The following is a 25,666-nucleotide window of genomic DNA, read 5'->3' as shown; positions in this document are numbered from 1 at the left end:
AAACGTCAACCTGCTGGGATTTCTCTCTATTGCATCAATGATGCCGCCTAGCTTGTGACAGCTACAAAGGTATCAAAGGGCAAGTGCTCATTTATGTTCCGGCAGCAAATCCATTATTTCCTCCTGGTGTGTGATGTTTGTGCGTGTGCGATAGTGTGTGTGTATGTAGGTACATGCATTCATTTATGGATCACTGTACATTTCTTAGTCAATCAAAAGGACAGGTATGCTGCAGGTCTTGGCCTACTTCTGAGGAATATGACTAATTCAATTCATGCTGCCATGTAACAAGCAAAGGGAAAGCAATGAAAAGTTTTCAGGGAACAGCATGTCACTGAAGAAATAAAATGTGGAAAAGGAAATGTCACACCAGGTTATCGTTTTATTTTCTCAAGTGTTATTCTCTTAAGTCCCCTCATTCAACCTGTTACTCATGTACGTCTCCTTTTGTGCCTGTATCAAACTCCACTTCTACCATTTGTTTTTCAGCCAGCCCCTGGCCTCTTTTATACTTGGTGCAATTAACCATAGAAACCTCTGTGATGGCTGTCATTACCTGCATACATGGAAACAGGCCACACTCCCCAAGACACAGTTAAATACTTGCAATAAATGTCACATTTCCTGATATTCCTAAACCATTCTGAAAATATATGCAGTTTCCGCTCACTGTATTAATGTGTGTGTGTGTGTGTGTGTGGTGTGTGTGTGTGTGTGTGTGTGTGTGGTGTGTGTGTGGTGTGGTGTGTGTGTGTGTGTGTGTGTGTGTGTGTGTGTGTACATATGTGTGTTGCAAGGTAGGTTATGGGTAGGAAATAATCAAAAAGGGAATAGAAACCACCAGATTTTGTGTTTAAAAATCTGAAGGTCAAATTCGATCCAATGAACTATAGGTTACGTTACGTAACCCCAGTTCTCAGAGTAACATGAGTGAGATGTCTCACTATGGGATGCGCCTCATCGCGGAGCAAACAGAAGCATCAATCTCATTACGCCAATCCTGATTGGCTGGAGATCTTGACGTCAGCGTCAGGGAAATCACCCCCTATAAGTAGCTTGCGCCACAACGCATGCGCCATTCAAAATAAGCACCTCTTCTCGCTTCACCATAGCAAGGAGGGCCGTCTGGTGAGACATCTCACTTCATGTTACTCTGAGAACTGGGGTTACGTGAGTAACCTATAGTTCTCATTCATAACACTCCGTTCGATGTCTCACTATGGGAAATTGTAGCTCCCGTATTGCCAGACGAGCTTATCTCGAAAATCACCAAACCAACCAGAACTTAACAGGTAGAGCTCTGACTCAACCAGGTGCCCAGCACTGCTTGAGTCACACTGGGAGCAGAACGCCCAGCCTGTTAGGAGGCAGACAAAAGTGAGCGGCGAGGACCAGCTCGCCGCTGCACCAATGTCTTTGATGGGAGACATCCTGGACAGAGTCCAGAATGCAGCCAGACTCTGAGTCGAAAGAGCTCGCGGACCCGAGGGTGCCTGCGAACTCTGACTCGTATGAGCCCCAAAGCAATTGCTTCCACAGACCAGTGGGAGAGCCGTTGCTTAGTAACAGGCTTGCCCTTATAAGGGTTAGCCCAGGACACAAGGGGTTGGTCATTATGACAAAGCACCCTTGATCTGTCCCTGTACGTGCGTGAAGTACGGGCTGGACACGGCAAATCTGGCCGCTGTTCCCCGGAGGAATACAGTGGCGGGGAGGATGCCTTAATGTCAAATGTGGTACCTGAACCAACCGCCTTAAGATAAAGGCAGGGTTGGGCTTCAACCACACTCTGTTTGCCCTGGGGCAAACTGAGTGCATGAAAACTGTACAGATAGTGCACGAGTGCCACTGGCTCGCTTGGCAGCTGCCAGGGTCAGCGTCATGTCACACTGTATGTCCACAGGATGTCGAGTCTGGCCGCAGCGCGTTTGCACACGGCCTGCAGGTCCATACTCAGACAGGGCGAAGCTGGTGTGCTATCGTCTGGGAGAGCAGCCCTCGCTCCAGGCTTTGCAGCCTGAGCCGATGACATGAAGATGTCCTCTTCATGTTCATCCGACTCGGGACAGGAGGAACACCGAGGCGTCCTCTTCGTCCTCGTCGTAGTGAAGCTCGAGGACATCCTCCGCGGGTGAGACCATGGTGAGGTCTAACCGGGAGCCCCAGCTCGGTAAAGCGTGGGGTCCCGTTCCCGCGTGTCTTGCCGCCACCGGGTCCCGGCCTGCCAGGGCGCGGGAATCCGGTTCTGCGGCCATCTCAGATACTGAGCCCCAGACCGACATGGAGAGGGGTTCACTCTCTGTGGCAGATGTCCCCGCGTCTTGACTGCTGGCCGGCAGGTCAGAGGACATGGGGGGTTCCTGCTCCGACAGGCTAGCTTGGCGTGCTAGCCGTCGGCGGAGGCTCTTACGGTGAAGCGGACACAATGTCCGCACGAGCCGGGGTTGTCGATAGCGCCTCGGGCGTGTTCCAGCCCGAGGCAGGACGAGCAGACCTGGTGTGTGTCTGTGCCCGAGATCTTCAACCCGCAGCCGTAGAGTCGAGCCACCGAGTCCCTGACTCCTCTGGTGTGAGGGAGAGGGGCGTCCATCTTGTTCGCCTCGTGGCGTGGAGAGGACCCGCTCTCAACAGGTAGGTTGGGAGAAAAAGAGGTAACCACCCTGTCCTTAATCCGGAGAAAAGGACGGTGTGGGTCTTTTATTCCCGGAGAATACTGACTGGTGTGGCAGTATGCTCCTTTTAATCCTTTCCTCCTCCGTGGGGAAGAGAAAAGAAAAGACTTCCTCGCTACCGTGGTGTCGGTAGTGAGGGAGCAAGCTAACGCTAGCTTGAAAAAAGTCAGACCTAGCTTACTTTCCGGGGAAAGAGAGCGGCGAGGTCGATTTCAACAATAACTAGCGTTAGTAATTACCGTCTTCCTGCGAAGCAGAAGGAGTAGCCGGCAAGCGCCCGTCGACCGAAATGGATATTTGGGTTCAGTCTGTGGACCGTGAAGCTTGTCCGGCTACCATAGAGATGTGCCCTGAAGCGAGAAGAGGTGTTTGAATGGCGCATGCGTTGTGGCGCAAGCTACTTATAGGGGGTGATTTCCCTGACGCTGACGTCAAGATCTCCAGCCAATCAGGATTGGCGTAATGAGATTGATGCTTCTGTTTGCTCCGCGATGAGGCGCATCCCATAGTGAGACATCGAACGGAGTGTTATGAATGAGAACTACAGACAGGAGAAGGGACAATTAAGGGCTTCAACTCAATACAACATTGAATGTTACCACTAAATAGATCTAAGATACTGCACAGATATTGATAGTAAACCTTTGCAGGATTAAACCTGATGTATTGGGCCTTAAGACAAATTAAATACCTTATGTCACCATTATCTGGGTCTGAATTAAACGGATTGAACTGCTGGCTACATGGGGCTTTTGTATTGCATAATGTAGGTTTTCTTATTTGACCTCATGAACTTAATTTCCATGATTTGGATAAAAATATATCATGCTGTATACGGTCCCCCATGCAGGTTACAGGAGATGGAAATGTTTTTTCTTTAGATTTTTAACCGCTATTTACCTCAGAGATGACAGGTATGAAACCACTATTGCTTCTAATCATCTGGATAATGGAAAACCAGCAGGGAGCTCAAAGTCATAATGGAGATTACTGAGAGCCGATCTTTTCTGGAGCTAAAATTATTCAAATTTTAGAGTATCACTTTTCCCTTAATGAACACCAATAAATTCCAACCATTATTGCTCTACACTCTTCTTTATATCCACATGCTTTCAATATTGAAGATGCACGCATTACATATGTTTGTATACCTAAGGAACCCCACATATTGGGTAGATGATTGTTTTATTTATCTAAGCACTCTTTTAAGGATAGTTAGATTTTTTTTTCTCTGCTTCTGTAGTGGCGAGACCTCAAAAAAGGTCAATTTTGATCTCAAACAACATTTCAGTGACATAGACATTGCATGAGGGTGGCCATGGAAAGCCTTATTTGATCGTTTTTTGAATAAAATTGTGCTATTTTCCCCCGACATCACCACACCACCTCCTGAGGCAGCTGAATTCCTTTGCATCTTTTTTTCTTATTCCAGATGATGACCTCGGGAGAGCAGGCAGGATCAGACACCTCCTGCTTCGCTTGCATTTTAGCCCCAGTAGCTCGGTTGTCTTATCCGTTACATTTGTATTGAATGGATTCAAGTTTCTTCATCCCCTCAGGCTCCCGGGGGCACGCCCACTTGCTGGTTTTATGCTGACTGAATGAACATGTAAGATTCCTGACTTGGGCGGGGATGACATGTAGAAACATCTTCACACTCACTGCACTGCATTTAAAAACACATAGCTGCAAGATGCTCACAGACACAATTTGCCACAGGCCCTCTGGTCCTCTGACTGACAGCAGAGGACGATGAGAAGGGGCAGTGGTGAGATATAAAATTGCTGCAGGCAATAGTTTAGATCATAACACTACAGCTACTTCCCAGATCCCAGGGCAGACTCCCTGAGGCCCCACACAATCTCTCCAGTGTGATTGCCCTCCATTTGCAGGAATATCACATGCAAATACGTTCAATACCTCAAATGATTTTCATGTAGCACTTCACCTAGAACTGTGCTTGCATGGAATAAGCTGACAGAATTATCTGGTCTACGTGCAGGAAAGTGTTACATACAGTCCAGCAACTGCTTTAAACTTGGTGAACTTACAGTAACAATTAAGCTTCTTAACTGACTCGCATGATGAGATCCTCTAAATCTTTCGTTGGACGAGAAGCACTTCCTCCTCTCGTTGCTCTTGCCAGCTTCTTGACTAAATCATTACATAATGAGATGGCATATGATCCAATGCACAAGGTGAAGTACTTTGCTCTTGAGCCATTTCTTTCTGGCAGATATTGATGCAGACACTTTGCTTCACATTAACCCCAACCTTCATCCTTACATTACAATGTTAATGGTGGGATAAAGTAAAGACATGAATGAGTTATATTATCCTATAAGCAAGGAACTTTTCTGGCATATTCTATACTGTAGAAATGGCTGTATAGGTAGTGTTAACACGCCATTGCCTTTAGTTGGTTTACAAGAACTCATTTGATATGAAGGATTGTGCCTGCGGTAGGTCTGGTAACGATGCAGAAACTCTCCCCCTCCCCCCAATGCTCACTGCGGTAACCATTACAGTCGACTGACCTTTCTCAGGCTACACTACAGTGTACAGAGATCATTATATCCAGTCCCACAACTAATATAACAACAACAGTTAAAATGTCTCGCTAACGTTTAAGCTTCGGAGTGGCAGGTTTGCTGACGCTTAGAGCACTGAATTTAAATTAATCAACACAGACATGAATAAATGGACCATGATACTGCTTCCCAAACAGGGGTAGCCTACAAACAAATCTACAGTACAACAGCCCTTTCAGCTGCTCAACTAATCTGATCTGGCAGATCAGAGAAGAGGAAAATGGGAAACAAAGTGAATAATCACATTACTAATTTCAACATGACACCAAGACAATGTAGGTGAGAACACAACATAATGTTACAACATAATCCGAGTCCCTGAGACCATGTACTAAACACCAAGATGTACTGCAAATATCAACACTCTTTGTACTATAAAAGACACCATGATTAAGTATTGATACCTATAAATCATATACTATAATAGAAATACAAACCATCAGTCAAGTCTTAGAGTAATATATGTCCTTCATTTAAGGGGACCTATCATGCAAAATGCACTTTTTGATGTCTTTTATACATAAATACGTGTCCCCGGTGTGTCAGGGAACCCACCAAGTGTAAGAAAACAAAACCCTCTCTCTTTTCCTCCTTACCCAAATCTCTAAAAACGGGGGTACAACAGAGCTGATCCAGATTTGCGTCCGATATGACGTAATATCGGAAATGTGGACCCACAGCACTATCAGAAACGTTGCTATCAGAAACAATGCCCGACGTGTTTTGGACGTAATATGGTCTTTGTTTACATTAGCAAGCATCGCTAACACTGAGAGCTAACCTGTACTGGAGAGAGTATGTGTAAAAAAGCAGGAAATAATAAAAGGAACTCACCTTATCTGCCGGTAGCATTCTGAGCAGGCATTAGCTCGACCTCCTCTTTTTCTTTTTTTCAAGCTAAGGACCCTGAACCTGCAGTTCTCTAACAGGCCTGATACAGAGGGATATGAGGGATGTCTAAAATGCATGATCTGTTTGGTATTTTGAGCAAAGCACATCATAGACATGTTTTTTATATATTTTTATATATCTGAGACCCATAATATATGCCTAAAAATAACATAATAGGAGACCTTTAAAACCCTTTTTTTAGCCAATATGTTGTAATATTGTAGAAAATCTGATCTCCCCTTAGAAACATGGTTGCTGAATAAACTTGTTTTGTAATAAAGCATATGCCTGCATAGATAAGTTACATGCAATTCTCTTCATTTACCTTTGTTTTTAACACATCCAGTTACGTCTCTGATCCGTCAGCAGATGCAGTTGTTGACACTGGGCATTCTTAAATTGGGAATTGCCAATGGTATTTTACAGGGGAACCATATATTCATGGTAGCACTGTTCAGTGATTTGCAGTGGATCATAACTGAGCAACAGTCCACTGGTGGGACTCTTCAAGGGGCTGTAGTTTGAACAGCACCCCTCTATTGACCTCTCTTCTAATGATGCACCACTTAATGTTTGGACGTCTGGTACAGTGCATCGTGGCGGTGGATAAATGCCCATTTGACTATCTCTTAACGCTTACTAATTATCCCAAAGGAAGCTATTAAACTGCGGGAAAAAATAGGTACAAGGGCCTATATCTACCAGAGTGGGTAATTACTATACTTAATATTTTCCCAATATCAGACATAGTTGGCAGCACAACCCCTAAGGCAGGCTGAAGCTTTACTCTCATAATAAAACATCAAAATGCGGGGACCATCTATAATGTGCCGAGTTATCATTTCCTTGAACTAGCTTGGCCAGATATGTTGAAAGGCTATAAAAAGGAAAACGTGCTTCCGTTATATTACTTTCAAATAAGCACCTGTACATTGTGCCTCATTTCAGTAATCCATCATAGTGAAGCCCAATTACAGTGCAGGCAACTATGGAAAGAGCTTTGATGAGCTCTTAGCAACCCTCTTGGGATAACGCTCTACATAGAATCTCACACAACTGTTCGTTTGCCTCCTCTCCTTTCCTGAATTAAAGTCATCTTTGTATTCATTTGGCCTGTTGAAAGGTTTTACGCAATCCCAGCCTGCTTAAGGACATTACAGTAGCAGGATGCTTTTCACTCTAACAGTTTCCCTTTTCAGTGTTCAATGCAAGCCATAACACCATTATCACATAATCGAACTGAAGCCAAGTTGAATGGTTGCATGTGAAAAGCAGCGTTTAATGCTGTGTAAAGTTATTGTGTTTTTTCATGACTCCTTGGGATTAACAAAACTCTCCCTGCCAGGTATACAGACATGATGAAACCATGTTTGCTACCTGACAAAGAAGGCTGAAAAGGAAGAACAAGATAAGCCAAGATTCAAGAGGTCACCAATAGATTTCAAAGGGGCTTTTCCAAAGCATTCCCCTTGTGTTAAACGGCTTTAAAAATGCATTTTACAAACCATACTTTAAGCACATACACATGTCTGGAGCAACATATCAAAGGGCATGTCATAATTTCACTACAATTTAAAAATACAGTATTTCATTATGGCACATCATCTCATTAGGTCATGACTATTCACTAAAGAAGAAAGCAGCCATGAGGACAGTATAGATTGAATACCATGTACAAAGTCGTCTTGTGACCTGAAAGAGCAGTCATAACAATGGATAGAGTATAGAGTTCCATTTAAATTAGTTAAATTGATTTACTATTTCCTTAATTATTTGAATTCTTCAGAGGTAGAACACAAAATAATACACCCAACACACACACACACACACACACACACACACACACACACACACACACACACACACACACACACACACACACACACACACACACACACACACACACACACACACACTGAAATTCCTTTCAAACTACTGCGCTGGAGTGTCAAATGCTGAATAGCAACTTATTTCAGGATATCCAACCACATTATTCTCAGGGGTCATCTCGGTTTTTTTTCTCACGTCCCTCAAAGGACCAGGCAATAAAGAGAGTGACCATGGGATAATTCCCCATGTGTACACACATAAGAACATGCGTGCATGTGTGCCCATATCATCTTCTTTCATTTAAAACTGCAAACACTTCAGTGGAGCAAGCCAGATGCAAATGTTTTTCAGCTAATATATTAACTTTATTTTTTAGTCAAAGATCTTGTTTGCAGCAGGTGTTTAGAGGATTGCATAAATCTAGCACACCGATTTCCCTCATGTGGAAAATCTGTATTTAGAATACTGAATCCTGTATATTAAGGTTACCTTGGGACTAAATGTAGAATACATACAAAGGATATATGTAATTTAAAACCAAGAAAACCCTTATTGGTTTTGTATTAATGTTCCTGGGTGTAGGTGCCATAACACTACTTAGCTCAAGTTCATTATTTGTATTATCATTATTATTTACGTCACCTTTATTTGCTTGTTGAGCACTTCCGGTAATTGTCACATGGGTGTGGTTTGGTTTATAAGTCACCTGTTTGATGTTGAGTGCACATGACAGAGGGTGAGCTTGTGCTGTCATTTTTTCTGTTGACCGTTTTGTCCATAGTTACTATGTTTTGATTTTGTTTATTAAATAACCCTAAAACTATATTGCTTCAACATGGACTTTCTTTTCGAAAACGCGTCACAGTTTAAAGCCAAGTTTAGCCTCTCGGCGACTCAAATGTAACTGGGGATTAAGCCGCCACACTGGGTTTTAAAATATGTAAAACCTGTTTATTAAAATAAATCCCATCTTTCAGTGTCAGTTGTTGTTAGGTTGCTATGCGGACTATTCAAATATGCCCTTGAGTCTTATAGCTATTCTTTATGCAATATACATTTTTTTAAAAGGACTAATACATTATAAATTACGTTGGAGATCATTTTTTTACATCGGGCAAATACGTATAGTGTAGTTCCAGTCTTTGCCTGATCTGGTAACTTGTAAATCAACTTTAAAATTTAAAAAAAGATGACCTCAAGTGAATTTAGATCCTGTCAAAAACAACAATACCGTGAAGGATTTGTCAAACACAAGATGAGATGAGTCAGAAGCACTTCTGTACAGTATGTGCGCAATGTTCCAAACAAACAAAATAATTGCTGGTGCCTGTTTATTTTTGGAAATAGATGCAAATGCAAAAAACTGATTGGGATTGCAGTCTTTCTGGGTAAATTATTCCACAAATTAGGATGGGGTTGGGAGTGCAGAAATAAATAAAAAAAATCCCGTTCTGATAAAGCCAACCTTGTCTTAAGCAGTGTTTTTCTCTAAAGTTCTACTAAAACCCTAAATTATTGGGCAAACTTTATTTGGGATTTAAAATGATTAATTATATAACATTTCCATCCATCTTCTCAACATAAAAAAGAGGCTGTCAATTAATTCCTATTTAGATAATGTCACGATCACAGGTACAGATCAGAACCCAATAGCACGACTCAGATACAACCAGTGTATAGCAATGTTCAGTTTATTCAGGTCAGGGACAGGCAGGGTCAAAACCAGGAAATCCGTCAGACAGGCAACCAAAACCAGACAGGGAGCAGGCAGGAACTCGAGATCCGTAAACAGGCAGGCAGGGATCAAAAACCGGGCAGGACAAAAATCTAGGCTAGAGCACAACACTCACTGGAGAGCTTGGCGGAAACGACAAGACAATCTGGCAAAGGACAAGTGATAGTAAGGTGGTATAAATACTAGGGATGCTCCGATCGATCGGTCACCGATCGATATCGGCCGATACTCACTCTCTACCGATCGATCGGTGCTCTCTAAACATGCCGATCGCGAGAGCCGATCGCATGACGTAAAATACATGACACTTTTCTCTGTGTGCGGCAAAACAAGCTCGCCAAAATGGCTTCACCGGTCTGGCATTATTTTAAGGTGTCCGAAAAAGACAGTAAAATAGCGGTATGCAACGTGTGTGAAGCAGAAATCCTGCAGCTCCGCCCGCCGGACAGGTAAGCGCAGCGAAACACACACACAGGGAGAACCAGACCGCAATTCATTTCCTCATATTCCAAACGAGAAATTACGGTAGCAAACATAGCCGCGGGAAGTAGGGGTGCTGGGGGTGCTGCAGCACCCCCTGTTGGCGAGTGGTGTACATTTGAAAAACTGAGTGACCACCTAAATAAAAATGATTAAACTACATAAAAGTTATGATTTTACTTAAAATAAAATTAGCTGTATATAGTAGCATATCATAGTCATAGTATATATTTGTGTATATATCAGGTGGCTTGAATTTATTTTCCCAAAAAATCCGAGTCATCTAGGTCGTAGGTCGTGGGAGAGTGACGTAATTGACGCGACACACACACACACTGCAGAGTGACAACTTTCTAGAATGGCGCAAAAAAGGATTTTGGATTTTTTTCTCCAACAAACAACCCAATAAAAAGAGTGGACCTCCAGCTACTCCTCAGCCCACCACCTCTACAACTAGAGTAATATGACACAGAAGAGACTGACACATCTGACTTTAATGCATGTCCATAGTAACATTTTGGACAATGTGGATGTATCTGCTCTAATGAGGGTCTTCATTAGTGCCACCCCAGAGAGGAAGGCTACATTTGGAGTTTTGTGAAGCCCCAACACAAGGTAAGACGATATGTTTCCTTTAACGCTGCTGCCGTTGTGCAGTGTTTTGCCTTGTCAATCAGTTAAAATTGAATTCATAGTTTTATTAATATTGTAAATAATATTTTCTGACTATTTGTAATGTTATGTACGTAGATTTGTAAGACCCATAGTTAGAATGTGGGCATGTGCAGCTGTTGCTAAGTGATGTAGGTCTATAATGGTTTATTAAGCCTAGTTAAGGCGAGACACCCCAGGTGAATAGGGTAATTTCTCCATTTAATTACCTACAATAAGGCAATTGTTTCTTATATTACAAGTTTTCTGAATATGCAAATTATCCATTATCTCATTACATTTGCGCATATTTTAACACATTTCAGGAACCGAAATCTAAACTTTGGATAAAGCCAGGTTCAAAATTCTCGTTTCATTTTGTAGTCATATTAGCATCTAAGGCTTTTACAGAAGGGATATTGGATATCTCTTTGTATCACTCCATAAATCAGAAAATACTGTCAACAGCCCTAAAATATCAATGTTCGCCATGTTTCTAGGTATAAAATCTTATATAATTCAGGCTATGAATGATCTACGAACAAACCCTTCTGTAAAAGCCTTCATAATATTGATAGGAATATAACTGGAAGGTTTGGTGTATGTAAGTGCAACTGAAGTGGACATTTCGGACTCAGAGTAGGAGAACAAACTCATTTTGAGAAAAAGACCTTTAAAGATTGCAGTGAGGCGCTAGCTAAACCCTCCTGTTCTTTGGATGACAGCTTGCGCATCGACGCACTCCGTGAAGGTATTTCATGTTCGGGGTCATTTGTTTTTTGCATAACCTTGCTTCGTGCAAGTGACAATTGTTGTCGTCTTCTCTGTGAACCTTTTTTTCGCTGTTCTTTTGCCATTTTGAGATTTACATTTCTAGCGGAAAGCTAACCAGGAAGTGTTTTAGCACACCACGTGACGCATCTGAACGAATCACGTTGTCAGAAATTTACACCAGCCAATGAGATTTCGTTTCTTGGTTTAAGACCCTTTTGTGCTTTCACGATTGGTTGCTGATACAAAGGAGATGACCATATTTGGATCCGATGAGATTGTGCAGGAGAGACGGAGCTTTTCCAACGATACCTCTGATCACATGGTGCAAACAGCGATCAAGGTACTTTATGTTACGTTAGAATGCTAACTTTTGGTGAATTTAGGAGAAATATACAGATGCAAATAGACAAACTATAGTAAAATGAACACTTAAATGTGTATGTTGTACGTTTCCTTCCAAAAGCCTGAAAGAAAACATGTTATGGAATCAAAATAGCACAACATCTCAAAATTGACCAGTGCATGAAAAACGATGTTTTTGCCTGCCGTGTCTCGCCTTTAACAAACAATTTATGCGGCTCGTATCGCTGACAGCCGGGCCCGGCCCGCACCGCCTTTTAAAAAAAATGTAAGCGGCTCCATCCCCACTTTTGGCAGCACCCCCTGAGCAAAATGACTTCCCGCGGCTATGGTAGCAAATCACCCGGTTCTTTACGAACTATTAACGGGATACAACCCGGAGGAACCAGGCATGGAGGGAGGTGGCAGAGACAGTGGGTGAAACTGGTACGTTTTCGCCTGTTTGGGGAGTTTATATATATATATTGCTCGCATAAAATCCACACTTAAAGAAACAATAATCAGGCAAACAGAGCAAGGCAAGGCAAGGCAAGGCAAGTTTATTTATATAGCACTTTCCAACACAAGGCAATTCAAAGTGCTTTACAAAAAATGAAAGAGATTAAGAAAATGGCATTAAAAAGAAAAGCTAATAAAATAAACATTAAAAGAAAAAATACATGGATAAAAGTTACAGTGCAATTAAACATTAAAAGAACAAGTACATGGATAAAAGTTACAGTGCAGTCTAAGATATGAATAGTTCAATTAAAAGCAGCGACAAAAAGAAAAGTCTTCAGCCTGGATTTAAAAGTAGTAAGAGTTGCAGCGGAACTGCAGGTTTCTGGGAGTTTGTTCCAGATATTTGGAGCATAATAACTGAACGCTGCTTTACCATGTTTAGTTCTGACTCTGGGGACAGAAAGCTGACCAGTCCCTGAAGACCTGAGAGATCTGGATGGTTCATAATTTAGCAGGAGGTCAGAAATGTATTTTGGGCCTAAACCATTCAGTGCTTTATAAACCAGCAGCAGTATTTTTGAAATCTATTCTTTGACACACAGGAAGCCAGTGTAAAGACTTCAGAACTGGAGTGATGTGATCCACTTTCTTAGTGTTAGTGAGGACTCGAGCAGCAGCGTTCTGAATTAGCTGCAGCTTCCTAATAGATTTTTTAGTGAGACCTGTGAAGACACCATTGCAGTAGTCGAGTCTACTGAAGATAAAAGCATGGACAAGTTTTTCCAAATCCTGCTGTGACATTAGTCTTTTAATCCTAGATATATTCTTTAGGTGATAGTAGGCTGATTTAGTAACAGTTTTAATGTGACTGTTGAAACTCAGGTCAGAGTCCATGACTACACCTAGATTTCTGGCTTTATCTGTTGTTTTGAACATTGCACACTGAAGCTCAGCGCTAACTTTTATACGTTCTGCCTTGGCTCCAAAAACCATTACCTCAGTTTTATCTTTGTTTAATTGGAGAAAGTTCTGACACATCCAGTCATTGATTTGTTCAATGCACTTACTCAGTGTTTGAATTGGAGCATAGTCTCCTGGTGAAATTGTTACGTAAATTTGTGTGTCATCTGCATAGCTATGGTAACTTATTTTGTTGTTCTTCATTATCTGAGCCAGTGGTAGCATGTAGATGTTAAAGAGAAGAGGCCCCAAGATGGAGCCTTGAGGAACCCCACATGTCATATTTGTCAACTCAGATGTGTATTTACCTATAGAAACAAAGTTGTTTCTGTCCTTTAAGTAGGATTCAAACCAATTCAGAACTGTTTCCGAAAGTCCCACCCAGTTCTCCAGTCGGTCTAGTAATATGCTGTGGTCAACAGTGTCAAACGCAGCACTGAGATCTAATAATACTAACACTGAAGTTCTGCCACTGTCTGTGTTTAAGTGGATGTCATTAAAGACCTTTACAAGAGCAGTCTCAGTGCTGTGGTTTGGACGAAAGCCTGACTGGAACACATCAAAACAGTTATTTAAATGCAAGAAATTACTCAACTGTTGAAAAACAACTTTTTCAATGATTTTACCTAGAAATGGGAGGTTTGATATGGGCCTGTAATTGTTCATTACTGAAGCATCTAGATTATTCTTTTTTAAGAGCGGTTTAATGACTGCAGTTTTCAGGGCCTGTGGAAAAATACCTGAGTGAAGAGATTTGTTTACTATATGAAGTAGATCTGAGGCCATGCAAGGCAAAACATCTTTGAAAAATCCTGTTGGAATAATATCAAGGCAGCAAGAGGAGGATTTCAGAAGTTGAATAATGTCCTCTAGGTTTTTATCATTAATCTGATGGAATTGTGTCATGATGTCTGAATTGATGTTAAGTGGAGATAGGGACAACACATTTGCTGTTCCTGATGCAGAGGCACTGACTGCTTGTCTGATTTTCTGAATTTTGTCAGTGAAAAAGGAGGCAAAATCATTGCACGCCCTGGTGGATAGAAATTCAGAGGCTACTGACACTGGGGGGTTAGTTAGTCTGTCGACGGTAGCAAACAAGGCACGTGCGTTGTTTTTGTTTTTGGTAATGATGTCAGAGAAGAACGATTGTCGTGCGTTTTTCAATTCCAAATGATAAAGGCCAAGTCTCTCTTTATAGATTTCAAAGTGAACCTGGAGATTTGTTTTTCGCCACCTGCGTTCAGCTTTTCGACATTCTCTTTTTTCTGTTTTCACGGTCATGGCCTTTCTCCATGGAGATATTTTCTTGCCAGACACTTCCTTTACCTTAGTTGGAGCAATGGCATCTATAACATTTTTAATTTTTGAATTACAATGATCTACTAGCTCATTTACTGAGATGTTGGCAGGGGCAAGTGTGGAAGAGAAATTCTGAGTAAACATTTCCCTAGTATTTTCAGTTAAATATCGCTTTGTGGTTACCTCTTTTTGAACATTTTTGTGAACAGAAATAGAGCTCTCAAAGAAAACACAGGAATGGTCAGAGAGTGCAACATCAGTCACCACAACCTTAGAGATATTCACACCCTTTGAGATAATTAAGTCCAGAGTGTGCCCCTTATTGTGCGTGGGCTCCGTCACATGCTGAGTCAGTCCATAGCTATCAAGAACACAAAACAGTTCTTTAGCCCCTCTGTCCTGGGGGTTGTCAACATGGATGTTAAAATCACCAACAATGACTAGACGGTCAAAGTCAATACACACTATAGACAGCAGTTCAGTAAAGTCATCAAAAAAGCTTGCACAGTATTTGGGTGGTCTATAGATATTTAGGAACAGAGCTCGAGAGGAGCATTTCAGCTGAAGGGCCACATATTCAAAAGAAGCAAAGTTTCCATACGATGTCTTCCTGCATTGAAGGGAATCATTGAACAGAATAGCAACTCCACCCCCTTTCTTATGCATTCTTTCCTGACTCATAAAACTAAAGTTGGGAGGGGTTGATTCGATAAGAACAGCTGCACTGTTATTTTGTTCAATCCAAGTTTCTGTTAAAAACATAAAATCGAGATTGTGCTCAGTGATTAAATCATTGATTAAAAATGTTTTTCCTGCCAAAGACCTGACATTTAATAAAGCTAGTTTAAGTTTGTTAAACACACTATCAGTCATGTTTTTTGTAACAAGCTGTGGCTGACATGGAATCACTGCTAAATTAGATACACTCACACAAACGTTTGAGCGCTTCCTGTTTCTATGATTCACCGCTCTTAATCTATTACCTATCAACACAGATATCGGCAAAGCTACTGGCTGGCAGGGCCCCGACATGTCCTGGAAAGAGTTGAGAGTGCCATACGCCCTTGAGCCTGGACCCATCACATATCAGTAAGAGTTTGTTGTGTTTTGTACACACACATCCTTATCAGGCTTCGGAGACTGCAGAAGCCCCCTCGAAGGGAGGGGAGGTGGTCGACGTAGGCACGGTGATGGAGACGGGCTAGATGGTGCGGGGGTAGAGGACATGTTGCCAGGGGGGGGAGGTGGTTGACGTAGGCGCGGTGATGAGGACGGGGGAGATGGTGCGCGTCTCCGCGGTGATTTTGGTGGGCGTCGTTGAGGAGCGGGGGTAAAGGACATGGTGCCAGCCCTGCGTATCGCCTTCGTTTGGTCTTTGAACTCCAGGAAGGAATCGGTGCCAACCCTCTGTATCTCCTTTGTGTGTTCATCGATCTCCAGGAGGGTGGGCGAGGGTGAAAGGGTGAACGGAGTATCCTCAAAGGCGTTGACAGGGGGGGGGGGGGCAGTGGAGACTCCTCCATGTGTCTCATATGTCTCCCATAATCAGAACATTCCTCAGGCGGGTGCAGTGATAATTCTTCAGGGTTGTCTGCGTGATGTGTTGTGTCTTTCTCGTGTTTTGATTCCTCTTGCCGCTTGTCCTTGGCAGAGGGAACAGATTGATGACGCAGGCAGTTGAATATGTTAGAGATAAACAATTTCACTCCTGACTTGTTCAGGCAAACTCCATTTGCCTTGAAAAGATGTCTGCGATCCCAGAAAAAGTTAAAATTGTCAATAAAATGAACAGAATGGTCAGTACAGGCCGTTGAAAGCCAGGTGTTCAGTGCAAACAATCTGCTGAATCTCTCCACTCCTCTTCTGACTGGCGGTAGAGGGCCACTGATGAACACCTCTGCATTTAGAGAGCTGGCAGTTTCCAACAAACATTTAAAGTCTTCTTTCAGCACTTCTGACTGTTGTTTCATAACATCATTTGTTCCAATGTGCAGTACCACATTCTTCACAATCGGATGTTCAGCCCCAATATGCAGGATCTTCTCAGCCAAGTCAGAGACCACATCCTTGGGAAAACAGAGTACTTTGGTGTTGTTCTTATTACACAGACCTTTTACATCTCTTACAGCAGAGTCACCCACAATCAGAGTTTCAGGCCCAGTCGTTAGCTTTCCCTCTAGCCTTTTACTTTTAGAGTAGCTATTGGTCCTTACCCTGCTGCGTGAAGAGGACAGGTTATCCAGGTCATCAGATCTCCGGTTCTCGGTCAGCGGAGCGTATCTGTTCTGGATTGGCACACTTGGTGGTTTAGGAGGATTGTTTGTAATTCTCCCTTTAGCAGCTGTCCACTGCTGTTTCCTAGTATGAATAGGGGTTGAAGAGGCGCTCTTCCTGGGTGATAACAATGCAGGCCAGCCGGTCGCATCACAGATTTCGGAGCTCTGGGCTCTGCCTGTTATCCGTCCTCCCAAATCCCATGGAAGTGATTTACTCTTAGGCTTTGCACCCAGAGAGTTCCAGGGAGGACTACCACTTGTAGATTTATTACCCGGTACACAGCCCTCCTGTTCCTTGGAATCCTTGTAGCTGCTAACTAGCTGTGAGTTAGCATACCCTTCTCCATTACTTTGCAACACTGGTAAAGTCGTGTAATTCCCACGACATAGTCCATTCAATTCCACGTTAATTTCCAACCGTTGCATTTTCATTTCCAACACAGCCATCTTCTGTATAAGTTTCTGGAAGTCATCTGTAGAGAACGGAGGCATTTTGCTACCAACTAGCTTAAGCTAAATAGCAGTAGCCTACCAGGCTTTAGCTGTTGCTAGGCCACGCTATTGTAAGACTGACGTCGTCGTAAAAATGTTGAAATATGGCTGAAACCCTCCGTCTATTTACGAAGATGAACTGTCCCAGTGATAAGTTAATGTCCAGGAGCCGCTGCTCGAAGTTTTCAGAGAATAAGAATAGGAAAATCAGCATAAAAAGTAAGCAGAGGCAAGAGCAAGCAGAAAAGCGTCTGCACTGTAAGAAAGATAAGGAGCAAGCGATATCTTTGGAGCTAATTTCCTGCCATAACTCCACAAACAAACTAAACAGGTTTTACAAATGCCTCATGATTCACTAACAAACACAAAGTTGTTTGCAAATACAAAACACCATCTACAAACTAATCAGTGTTGGGTGTAACGCGTTACAAAAGTAACGGAGTTACAGTAATATATTATTTTTTGCTGTAACGAAGTAATGTAACGCATTACTAATGAAATGTGGGTAATATATTACCCGTTACAATGCTCAGTAATGCAGTTACAACACATTTTAACCCGAAATGAAATGGTGTTTTGTTTTTTAAGAATGTACTAACATAACGAGACATTCCGACACCAGAGACACATTGTGCGGGTAGATTAGTAAACCTGGTGTGTTTACCCTTCAGGCTTCGCGTCGGGATCTTCGGGGCAGTTGAATGTTATGCACCCTGGCCTCTATTCAAAAAAGAGAACGGAGCGAAAAATACAAACAACAAATTGTGTCAAGTGCGCGTGACCTGCTCCGCTGCGTGTGCATAATTTCCAAAGTGCTTTCCACAGCAGTGACACACATCTATGGATAATCATTTACGAAAATGGTTAAAGCAACCATCACTAAACGCCAGCAACACTGCATCTACTGCAGACAGTAGCAACAGGTCAGATGGGGACATCACGTCACCCTCCGTTGTGGACACTAGCTTACTCCCACCTGACTCGCCGCCCTCGCCCCCGGAGCAGCAGTCTTCGTCGCCCGAAACTACGCCGCCCCTCTGCGGCCCGCAGGTGCCAGGATACCCAACCCAGTCTCATAAAAAAAAAACGTGTAATAGGCCTAACTACGTTGGTCCACAACGTAGGACGTAGTATTTCTACAAAAACGCCTCTGAAATTGTAGGATCCCTACGTTTTTTTTCACCATTCATTCCAATGGCTGGCGTCTATGTCACGTGATCTTCACATTTCTCCCTGCAGAAAAAAAAAACATGGCCGAACTTCGTTTTATTCTCGGTGTAAAATGCCTATTTTAAAGTTAGTTTGGCCATTAAATGCGTTTTGATGTCATTTGATGCGAGAAATATGAGTTGTTATTTCAGATTATGTGTGCAGTGGATGTACATGATCTTTAGTTTGCTAGTTATTACGAAGATTACTTCAGGAAATTGTGTGGTGTTTTCATTGTTACCAGGTGGTTGCTAGGGACGCTGCTATCGATATTATTTATGTTATGTTGTGTAACAGTTTAATGGTGTAATCTTTATTGCTACCCCCTTCCCCGTCAATGTATAGTGTTGGTCCACAGCGCAAACGTATTAGTTTAACAAAATCCGCATCTAAAATTGTGGCATAGATACGTTATTTTCCCCTGTGCAATTCCAGTCTCACATCTCACATCACATCGTTATAAACAAATACCGGAAACAGACCGAAAACACTTTATTCCGAGTGTGCTTGCTTTTCTCTTTGAAAGTCATCACATAACGGCATTGTAATACACGGTTCGGCTGAATTAAATATTACATATCTGCCGTAGTTCTTTATTTATAGAGCCCTGATGAGAAGACTTCTAGACAAATATGAGGAACTGCCGCCAACACTGAACACGTGACATGGATCATAAATATATCGGCCACAACATCTTACATTTCTTTTCACACAATACGTCTCCTTGCAGTATCAACACTAATTCGGCTGACTTTTATATTTGATCCAATTGGTAGATAGGCTGTCTTTACACCATAAAGGTGCACAGCTGATATAAAGAGACACCTAGTGGTTAAAGCATGTTATTGAATTTCATTATTTTTATTATTAGATATTAATAGGATCCCTATAAAGTATATTCATTACTCGTTATTCTCTACTAATAGTTAATTAAAGACTGTATATAATGACTATTTTGCACATCCCTTTCAAGATTTCAAGATTTGCTAAGGTTTATTGACATATTCACAAACGGTGTAGTTATGCAATGATGAAAATCTTTGTGTATACCTCCAGCAATGTTAACTATGTTGAAGCACTTATTTTAACTGATATTATACATAATATTATACTCTTATAAGATGTATGTAGATAGTATAAGAAATGTGCAGAATACGACAGTTTAATGGTGGAGGTACACACATATTGATAGATGTCTTGTAATGCACTGTTGAGGAACCTGCGACCAAAGTGTTTCTTCACCGGCCTTGTCAGGTATTGAACAATCAATAAATAAAGAACACAGAATTATTAAATATAAAACACAGAATTTGTGTGATTATACTAAATGATTTACAAATAAACACCACTGCATATTTACAACTGTTACACATGCTGATGTAACGCAAATGTTTCCAACTTGGGATCAGATGATCGATGGCTACTGCCATATTTGCAAAATGTGCCTCTGAACCTTGACAAGTGCATGTTTTAGGCTCATCAATTAACAACAGGAGGGGTGTTGGAGATTAAAAGGGATATCTGGTCCGCTTTTCAAATCTCCGCGCGTTCCTATGAAGCTGGTTATAATACAGGAAGGAATCCATATCTACAAAGTAACCGTTAACAATAATCTACTTTAATGGCAATATGACAATGCAATACAATCATTACAATACAACATGATATATTACAGTTATATTGTAATGCTTAAGGAGTAATGCCGGCTTACTCCTGCCCTGGTTCGCATACTGCAGAGCTACTTTCACCCGAGGGCAGCATGTGAAGAAGAGGCCGAACGCCAGGGATCCACCGGATATATACCAGAGTAAGAAGGAGGGGTTTGGTGTTAGGTCAGCTGGTCATCTTTTCAGGTCATCTCATTGGGAGACGCAACGCTGGCCAGCAGGAAACCAAACAGGCTCACTTTCCAACAAAAGGTCTCAAGGCCTGCATACCTACACCTCCCCCACAGAGCAATAAAACCCTGTTTACTCCAACCAGCCCAGAATGTTTATAGCCATTTGTAGTCCTTACATTTATGAAAGGATAAAACAGAGAAATCAATATAAAACACAAACACAGGTATTGTTTGAACAGTATTCACTTAACTGCTACTATTGATAAGCACCAGAGAAACCCAAGGGACCTCTCTTAATATCACAAACACGGTAGCTAGATCTAAGTTGAATGCAAATCAGGACATGCTCTCACCTTCCCCCATCTTCCTTTGTCCTCAAAAACACATGTCAACAGGCCCCATATCCAGCTCACAGTTTTACCCAAATTATTCCCATTTTAAGCTTATCCATAGTTTGCTAACATGAATAAATACAAATATAACTCTACAGGGGTCACAGACATAAGACCAGCTGTTAAATAAAGCTCTTCTGACCTGGCTGGCATGTCGGTAATGCTGCCCATTATGGGCACAAGCAATTTTCACCCATTTATTAATTATATGTTTTACATTTGAGTGTTTCCTATCCCCTAAACCTCCAGGGATGTACACAGTTTAATACTGGCCACTTCTTATTATGGGAAATACGAAAACGTCTTTTAAAACTACAACTCCCAGTAGAGACGTGCCATAGAACATGTTGCGAAACACAATAGCCAGCATGTGTAGTTCCAACACATCCTCACTCCCAGGTCGGCCTATGTTGACGTTATGTCAAGTCCCCTGTCGGCTTTTTCCAACGCAAGGGGGGGGGGGGCCTTAGCGTCCATTTTCAACGCAAGGGGGGGGGCCCTTAGCGTCCATTTTCAGCTTTCCGGGATGTCCATATGCTTCTATGGACGCTCATGGAAGCACGGCGTTCGTTTGTGTCGACTGCCCTTAAAGGCAATGTGAGCGTCCATTCTCATTGGATAACGGAGAATTGTACACCCGGAAGTAAGTATTCCCCTTACTGTCGATTGATTTTACAGTGATATCTGCACTACTCATCGACTAAAAAACACCAGATTATCCTTGTTAATTACACAACATTGATTGGTTTAAATTGTGTGCAATGCTTTTGTATTTTTCCCCTTCGATTCGGAGAAACAAATGTTTATTCGGAGTAAAGGATGGCAGAAGACACTACACTACCCAGAATCCCCAGCTATCGTTTGGACTACACCATGTGCTCTGTTTGACAAACCCCGTGATAGTCCTCAAGCTCTGTGATTGGAGAGTGTGCTCCGAGGGTTACGCCGAGCCTCGAACAGCACTTGAAATGGGATGGAATCACGGCAGACTGTCCAAAACTGGATTTGAACGGGACCACCGCATCCCCCCTCCCCCACCCTGTCCCCAGAACTACAAATGCTGGCTATTCTGTTTCGCAACATGTTCTGTATCTATGGCACGTCTCTACTGGGAGTTGTAGTTTTAAAAGACGTTTTCGTATTTCCCATAATAAGAAGTTGCCAGTATTAAACTGTGTACATCCCTGGAGGTTTAGGGGATAGGAAACACTCACATTTAAAACATATAATTAATAAATGGGTGAAAATTGCTTGTGCCCATAATGGGCAGCATTAATATATATACACACATGCCAGCTAAGGTCAGAAGAGCTTTATTTAACAGCTGGTCTTATGTGTGTGACCCCTGTTGTTAATTGATAACATTACATTACATTACATTAATTGATAAGCCTGAAACATGCACTTGTTAAGGTTCAGAGGCACATTTTGCAAATATGGCAGTAGCCATCGATCAGCTTAAGATAAGATATACTTTATTGATCTCAAGTTGGAACATTTGCATTACATCAGCATGTGTAACAGTTAAATATGCAGTGGTGTTTATCTGTAAATCCTTTAGTATAATCACACAAATTCTGTGTTTTATATTCAACAATTCTGTGTTCTTTATTTATTGATTGTTCAATACCTGACAAGGCCGGAGATGAAATATCTACATACATCTTATAAGAGTATAATACATTATGTATAATATCAGTTAAAATAAGTGCTTCAACATAGTTAACATTGCTGGAGGTATGCACAAATATTGATAGATGTCTTGTAATGCACTATTGAGGAACCTGCGACCCAAGTTTTTCATTCAATGCATAACTACACCATAGTTGTGTAGGCCTATATGATATGTCAATAAACCTTAGAAAATCTTGAAATCTTGAAAGGGATGTGCAAAATAGTCATTATATACAGTCTTTAATTAACTATTAGTATAGAATAACGAGTAATGAATATACTTTATAGGGATCCTATTAATATCTAATAATAAAAATAATGAAATTCAATAACATGCTTTAACCACTAGGTGTCCCTTTATATCAGCTGTGCACCTTTATGGTGTAAATACAGCCTATCTACCAATTGGATCAAATATAAAAGTCAGCCGAATTAGTGTTGATACTGCAAGGAGACGTATTGTATGAAAAGAAATGTAAGATGTTGTTTAATGGCTGATATATTTATGATCCACGTCACGTTTTCAGTTCCTCATGTTTGTCTAGAAGTCTTCTCATCAGGGCTATATAAATACAGAACTACGGCAGATATGTAATATTTAATGCAGCCGAACCGTGTATTACCATGCCGTTATGTGATGACTTCCAAAGAGAAAAGCAGCACACTCGGAATAAAGTATTATTGTATTTTTTTTAAATGTTTTCGGTCTGTTTCCGTTATTTGTTAATGACGATGTGCTGTGAGATGTGAGACTGGAATTGCACAGGGGGAAATAATGTAGGCTATCTTTAGATGCGGATTTTGTTAAACTAATATGTTTGCGCTGTGGACCAACACTATACATTGACGGGGAAGGGGGTAGCAATAAAGATAACACCATTAAACAGTTACACAACATAACAGAAATAATATCGATAGCAGCGTCCCTAGCAACCACCTTGGTAACAATGAAAACGTTATGGACGCAATTTCCTGAAGTAATCTTCGTAATAACTAGCAAACTAAAGATCATGTACATCCACTGCACACATCATCTGAAATAACAACTCATATTTCTCGCATCAAATGACATCAGAACGCATTTTAATGGCCAAACTAACTTTAAAATAGGCATTTTCCATCGAGAATAAAACGAAGTTCGGCCATGTTTTTTTTTTCTGCAGGGAGAAATTTGAAGATCACGTGACGTCAAACAGAGCACATGGTGTAGTCCAAACGATAGCTGGGGATTCTGGGTAGTGTAGTGTCTTCTGCCATCCTTTACTCCGAAAACATATTTGTTTCTCCGAATCGAAGGGGAAAAATACAAAAGCATTGCACACAATTTAAACCAATCAATGTTGTGTAATTAACAAGGATAATCTGGTGTTTTTTAGTCGATGAGTAGTGCAGATATCACTGTAAAATCAATCGACAGTAAGGGGAATACTTACTTCCGGGTGTACAATTCTCCGTTATCCAATGAGAATGGACGCTCACATTGCCTTTAAGGGCAGCCGACACAAACGAATGCCGTGCTTCCATGAGCGTCCATTGAAGTATATGGACATCCCGGAAAGCTGAAAATGGACGCTAAGGCCCTCCCCCCTTGCGTTGAAAATGGACGCTAAGGCCCCCCCCCTTGCGTTGGAAAAAGCCGACAGGGGACTTGACATAACGTCAACATAGGCCGACCTGGGAGTGAGGATGTGTTGGTAGTTCTGGGGACGGGGTGAGGGAGGGGGGGACGGGGTGGACTCGTTCAAATCCAGTTTTGGACAGTCTGCCGTGGTTCCATCCCATTTCAAGTGCTGTTCGACGCTCGGCACACTCTCCAATCACAGAGCTTGAGGACTATCACGGGGTTTGTCAAGCGAAGCGGAGAGAATACTTACTTCCGGGTGTAATATTCTGTAAAGCAAATTAGCTGCTCCGACACTTGGTCCTGACGGACTCCAACGTGTGTTATAACTAGGGCTGTCAAGTTAACGTTAATAACGCGTTAACGCAAAAAAAATTAACGCCACTAATTATTTTACCGCGATTAACGCATGTGTATTTTTTTTTCCTCGGCCGCCCCGTAGTTTCAGAGCGCATCGAGTTTAAAATACCATCTACAAGCTGATGCTGACAGCCCCGCTCCTGCCGCCCGCTTGTGGCAGATCACACTTCCACGCTCACCGGCAGGCACCGACTGGCTGTTGGGAGGACCGGGAGGGTGTGTGTATGTGTGGCCCGAGCGAGCGAGAGAGAGACCTTACGTGCATTGTTGTTGTTAGCATCTGGTGGTAGCTAGCTGCGCTAACGGATATGGAGCTGTTTAAAACCTGTTAAACCCCGAGCCTGTTTTTCAGGTTTCAGGCTCGAAAATGACATTCCCAGAACAAATGACCATATCTTCCCTTCTAAAAGGGTTAAATTAATAATCTTTTTTCTCAAAGTAATGATAAACCTGTGAGTTGGATGTAGAAAAGTCAGATTCAATATAGATGTTTTTTATTTTAAAGAAAATTCAGATTGAACATGGTAAAAAACTGTAAATTATAGTGTCCGTCCAAAAAATATTTTGTACTTATAGTGAAAACTAACCTTGGATGATGGGTTAGTAGACTAAAAGCTTTAGGAATCCAAAGTACAACATATAATAAGTACCCTGTATCAAGATTGATGCAAAACAAGTGATATTTGACCTTTTTAGACAGATTTAGCACAAAAAAACCTCTTCTGGGGCCATTTGGGTGGATTTTCCATATCTCTGGCCCACCTTGCTCGATTTTGACATGTGACATCTCTTTCTAACCGTCAGAGCCAATGGAATCGAGGGGAACTCCCACATAGTCCTTATTTGGTCATGTGTGAGACTGCTGCATCGCCGAGACCGGAAGCAGCAGCTAGCTGTGGTGGCTACCATTAGCAGCTAGCATTTACTCTCCGATTTTTACATTAAAATGGAATTATGGATTATAAATTCAATCAGTTTTTTATACATGGACGTTAAGAACCTATGGATTAACAGATTCAGCCGCATTATTTCTCATTTTAATGCCATTGAACACGTACTTTGATCAGATTGACAGCTACTTGTGAGACGATCTCCCTAGAAGCTTCGTAAAGGTA

This window comes from Gymnodraco acuticeps, unplaced genomic scaffold, assembly GCF_902827175.1.
Source record: "Gymnodraco acuticeps unplaced genomic scaffold, fGymAcu1.1, whole genome shotgun sequence".
NCBI classification, from domain to species: Eukaryota; Metazoa; Chordata; class Actinopteri; order Perciformes; family Bathydraconidae; genus Gymnodraco; species Gymnodraco acuticeps.
This window is presented reverse-complemented; position numbering follows the sequence as displayed.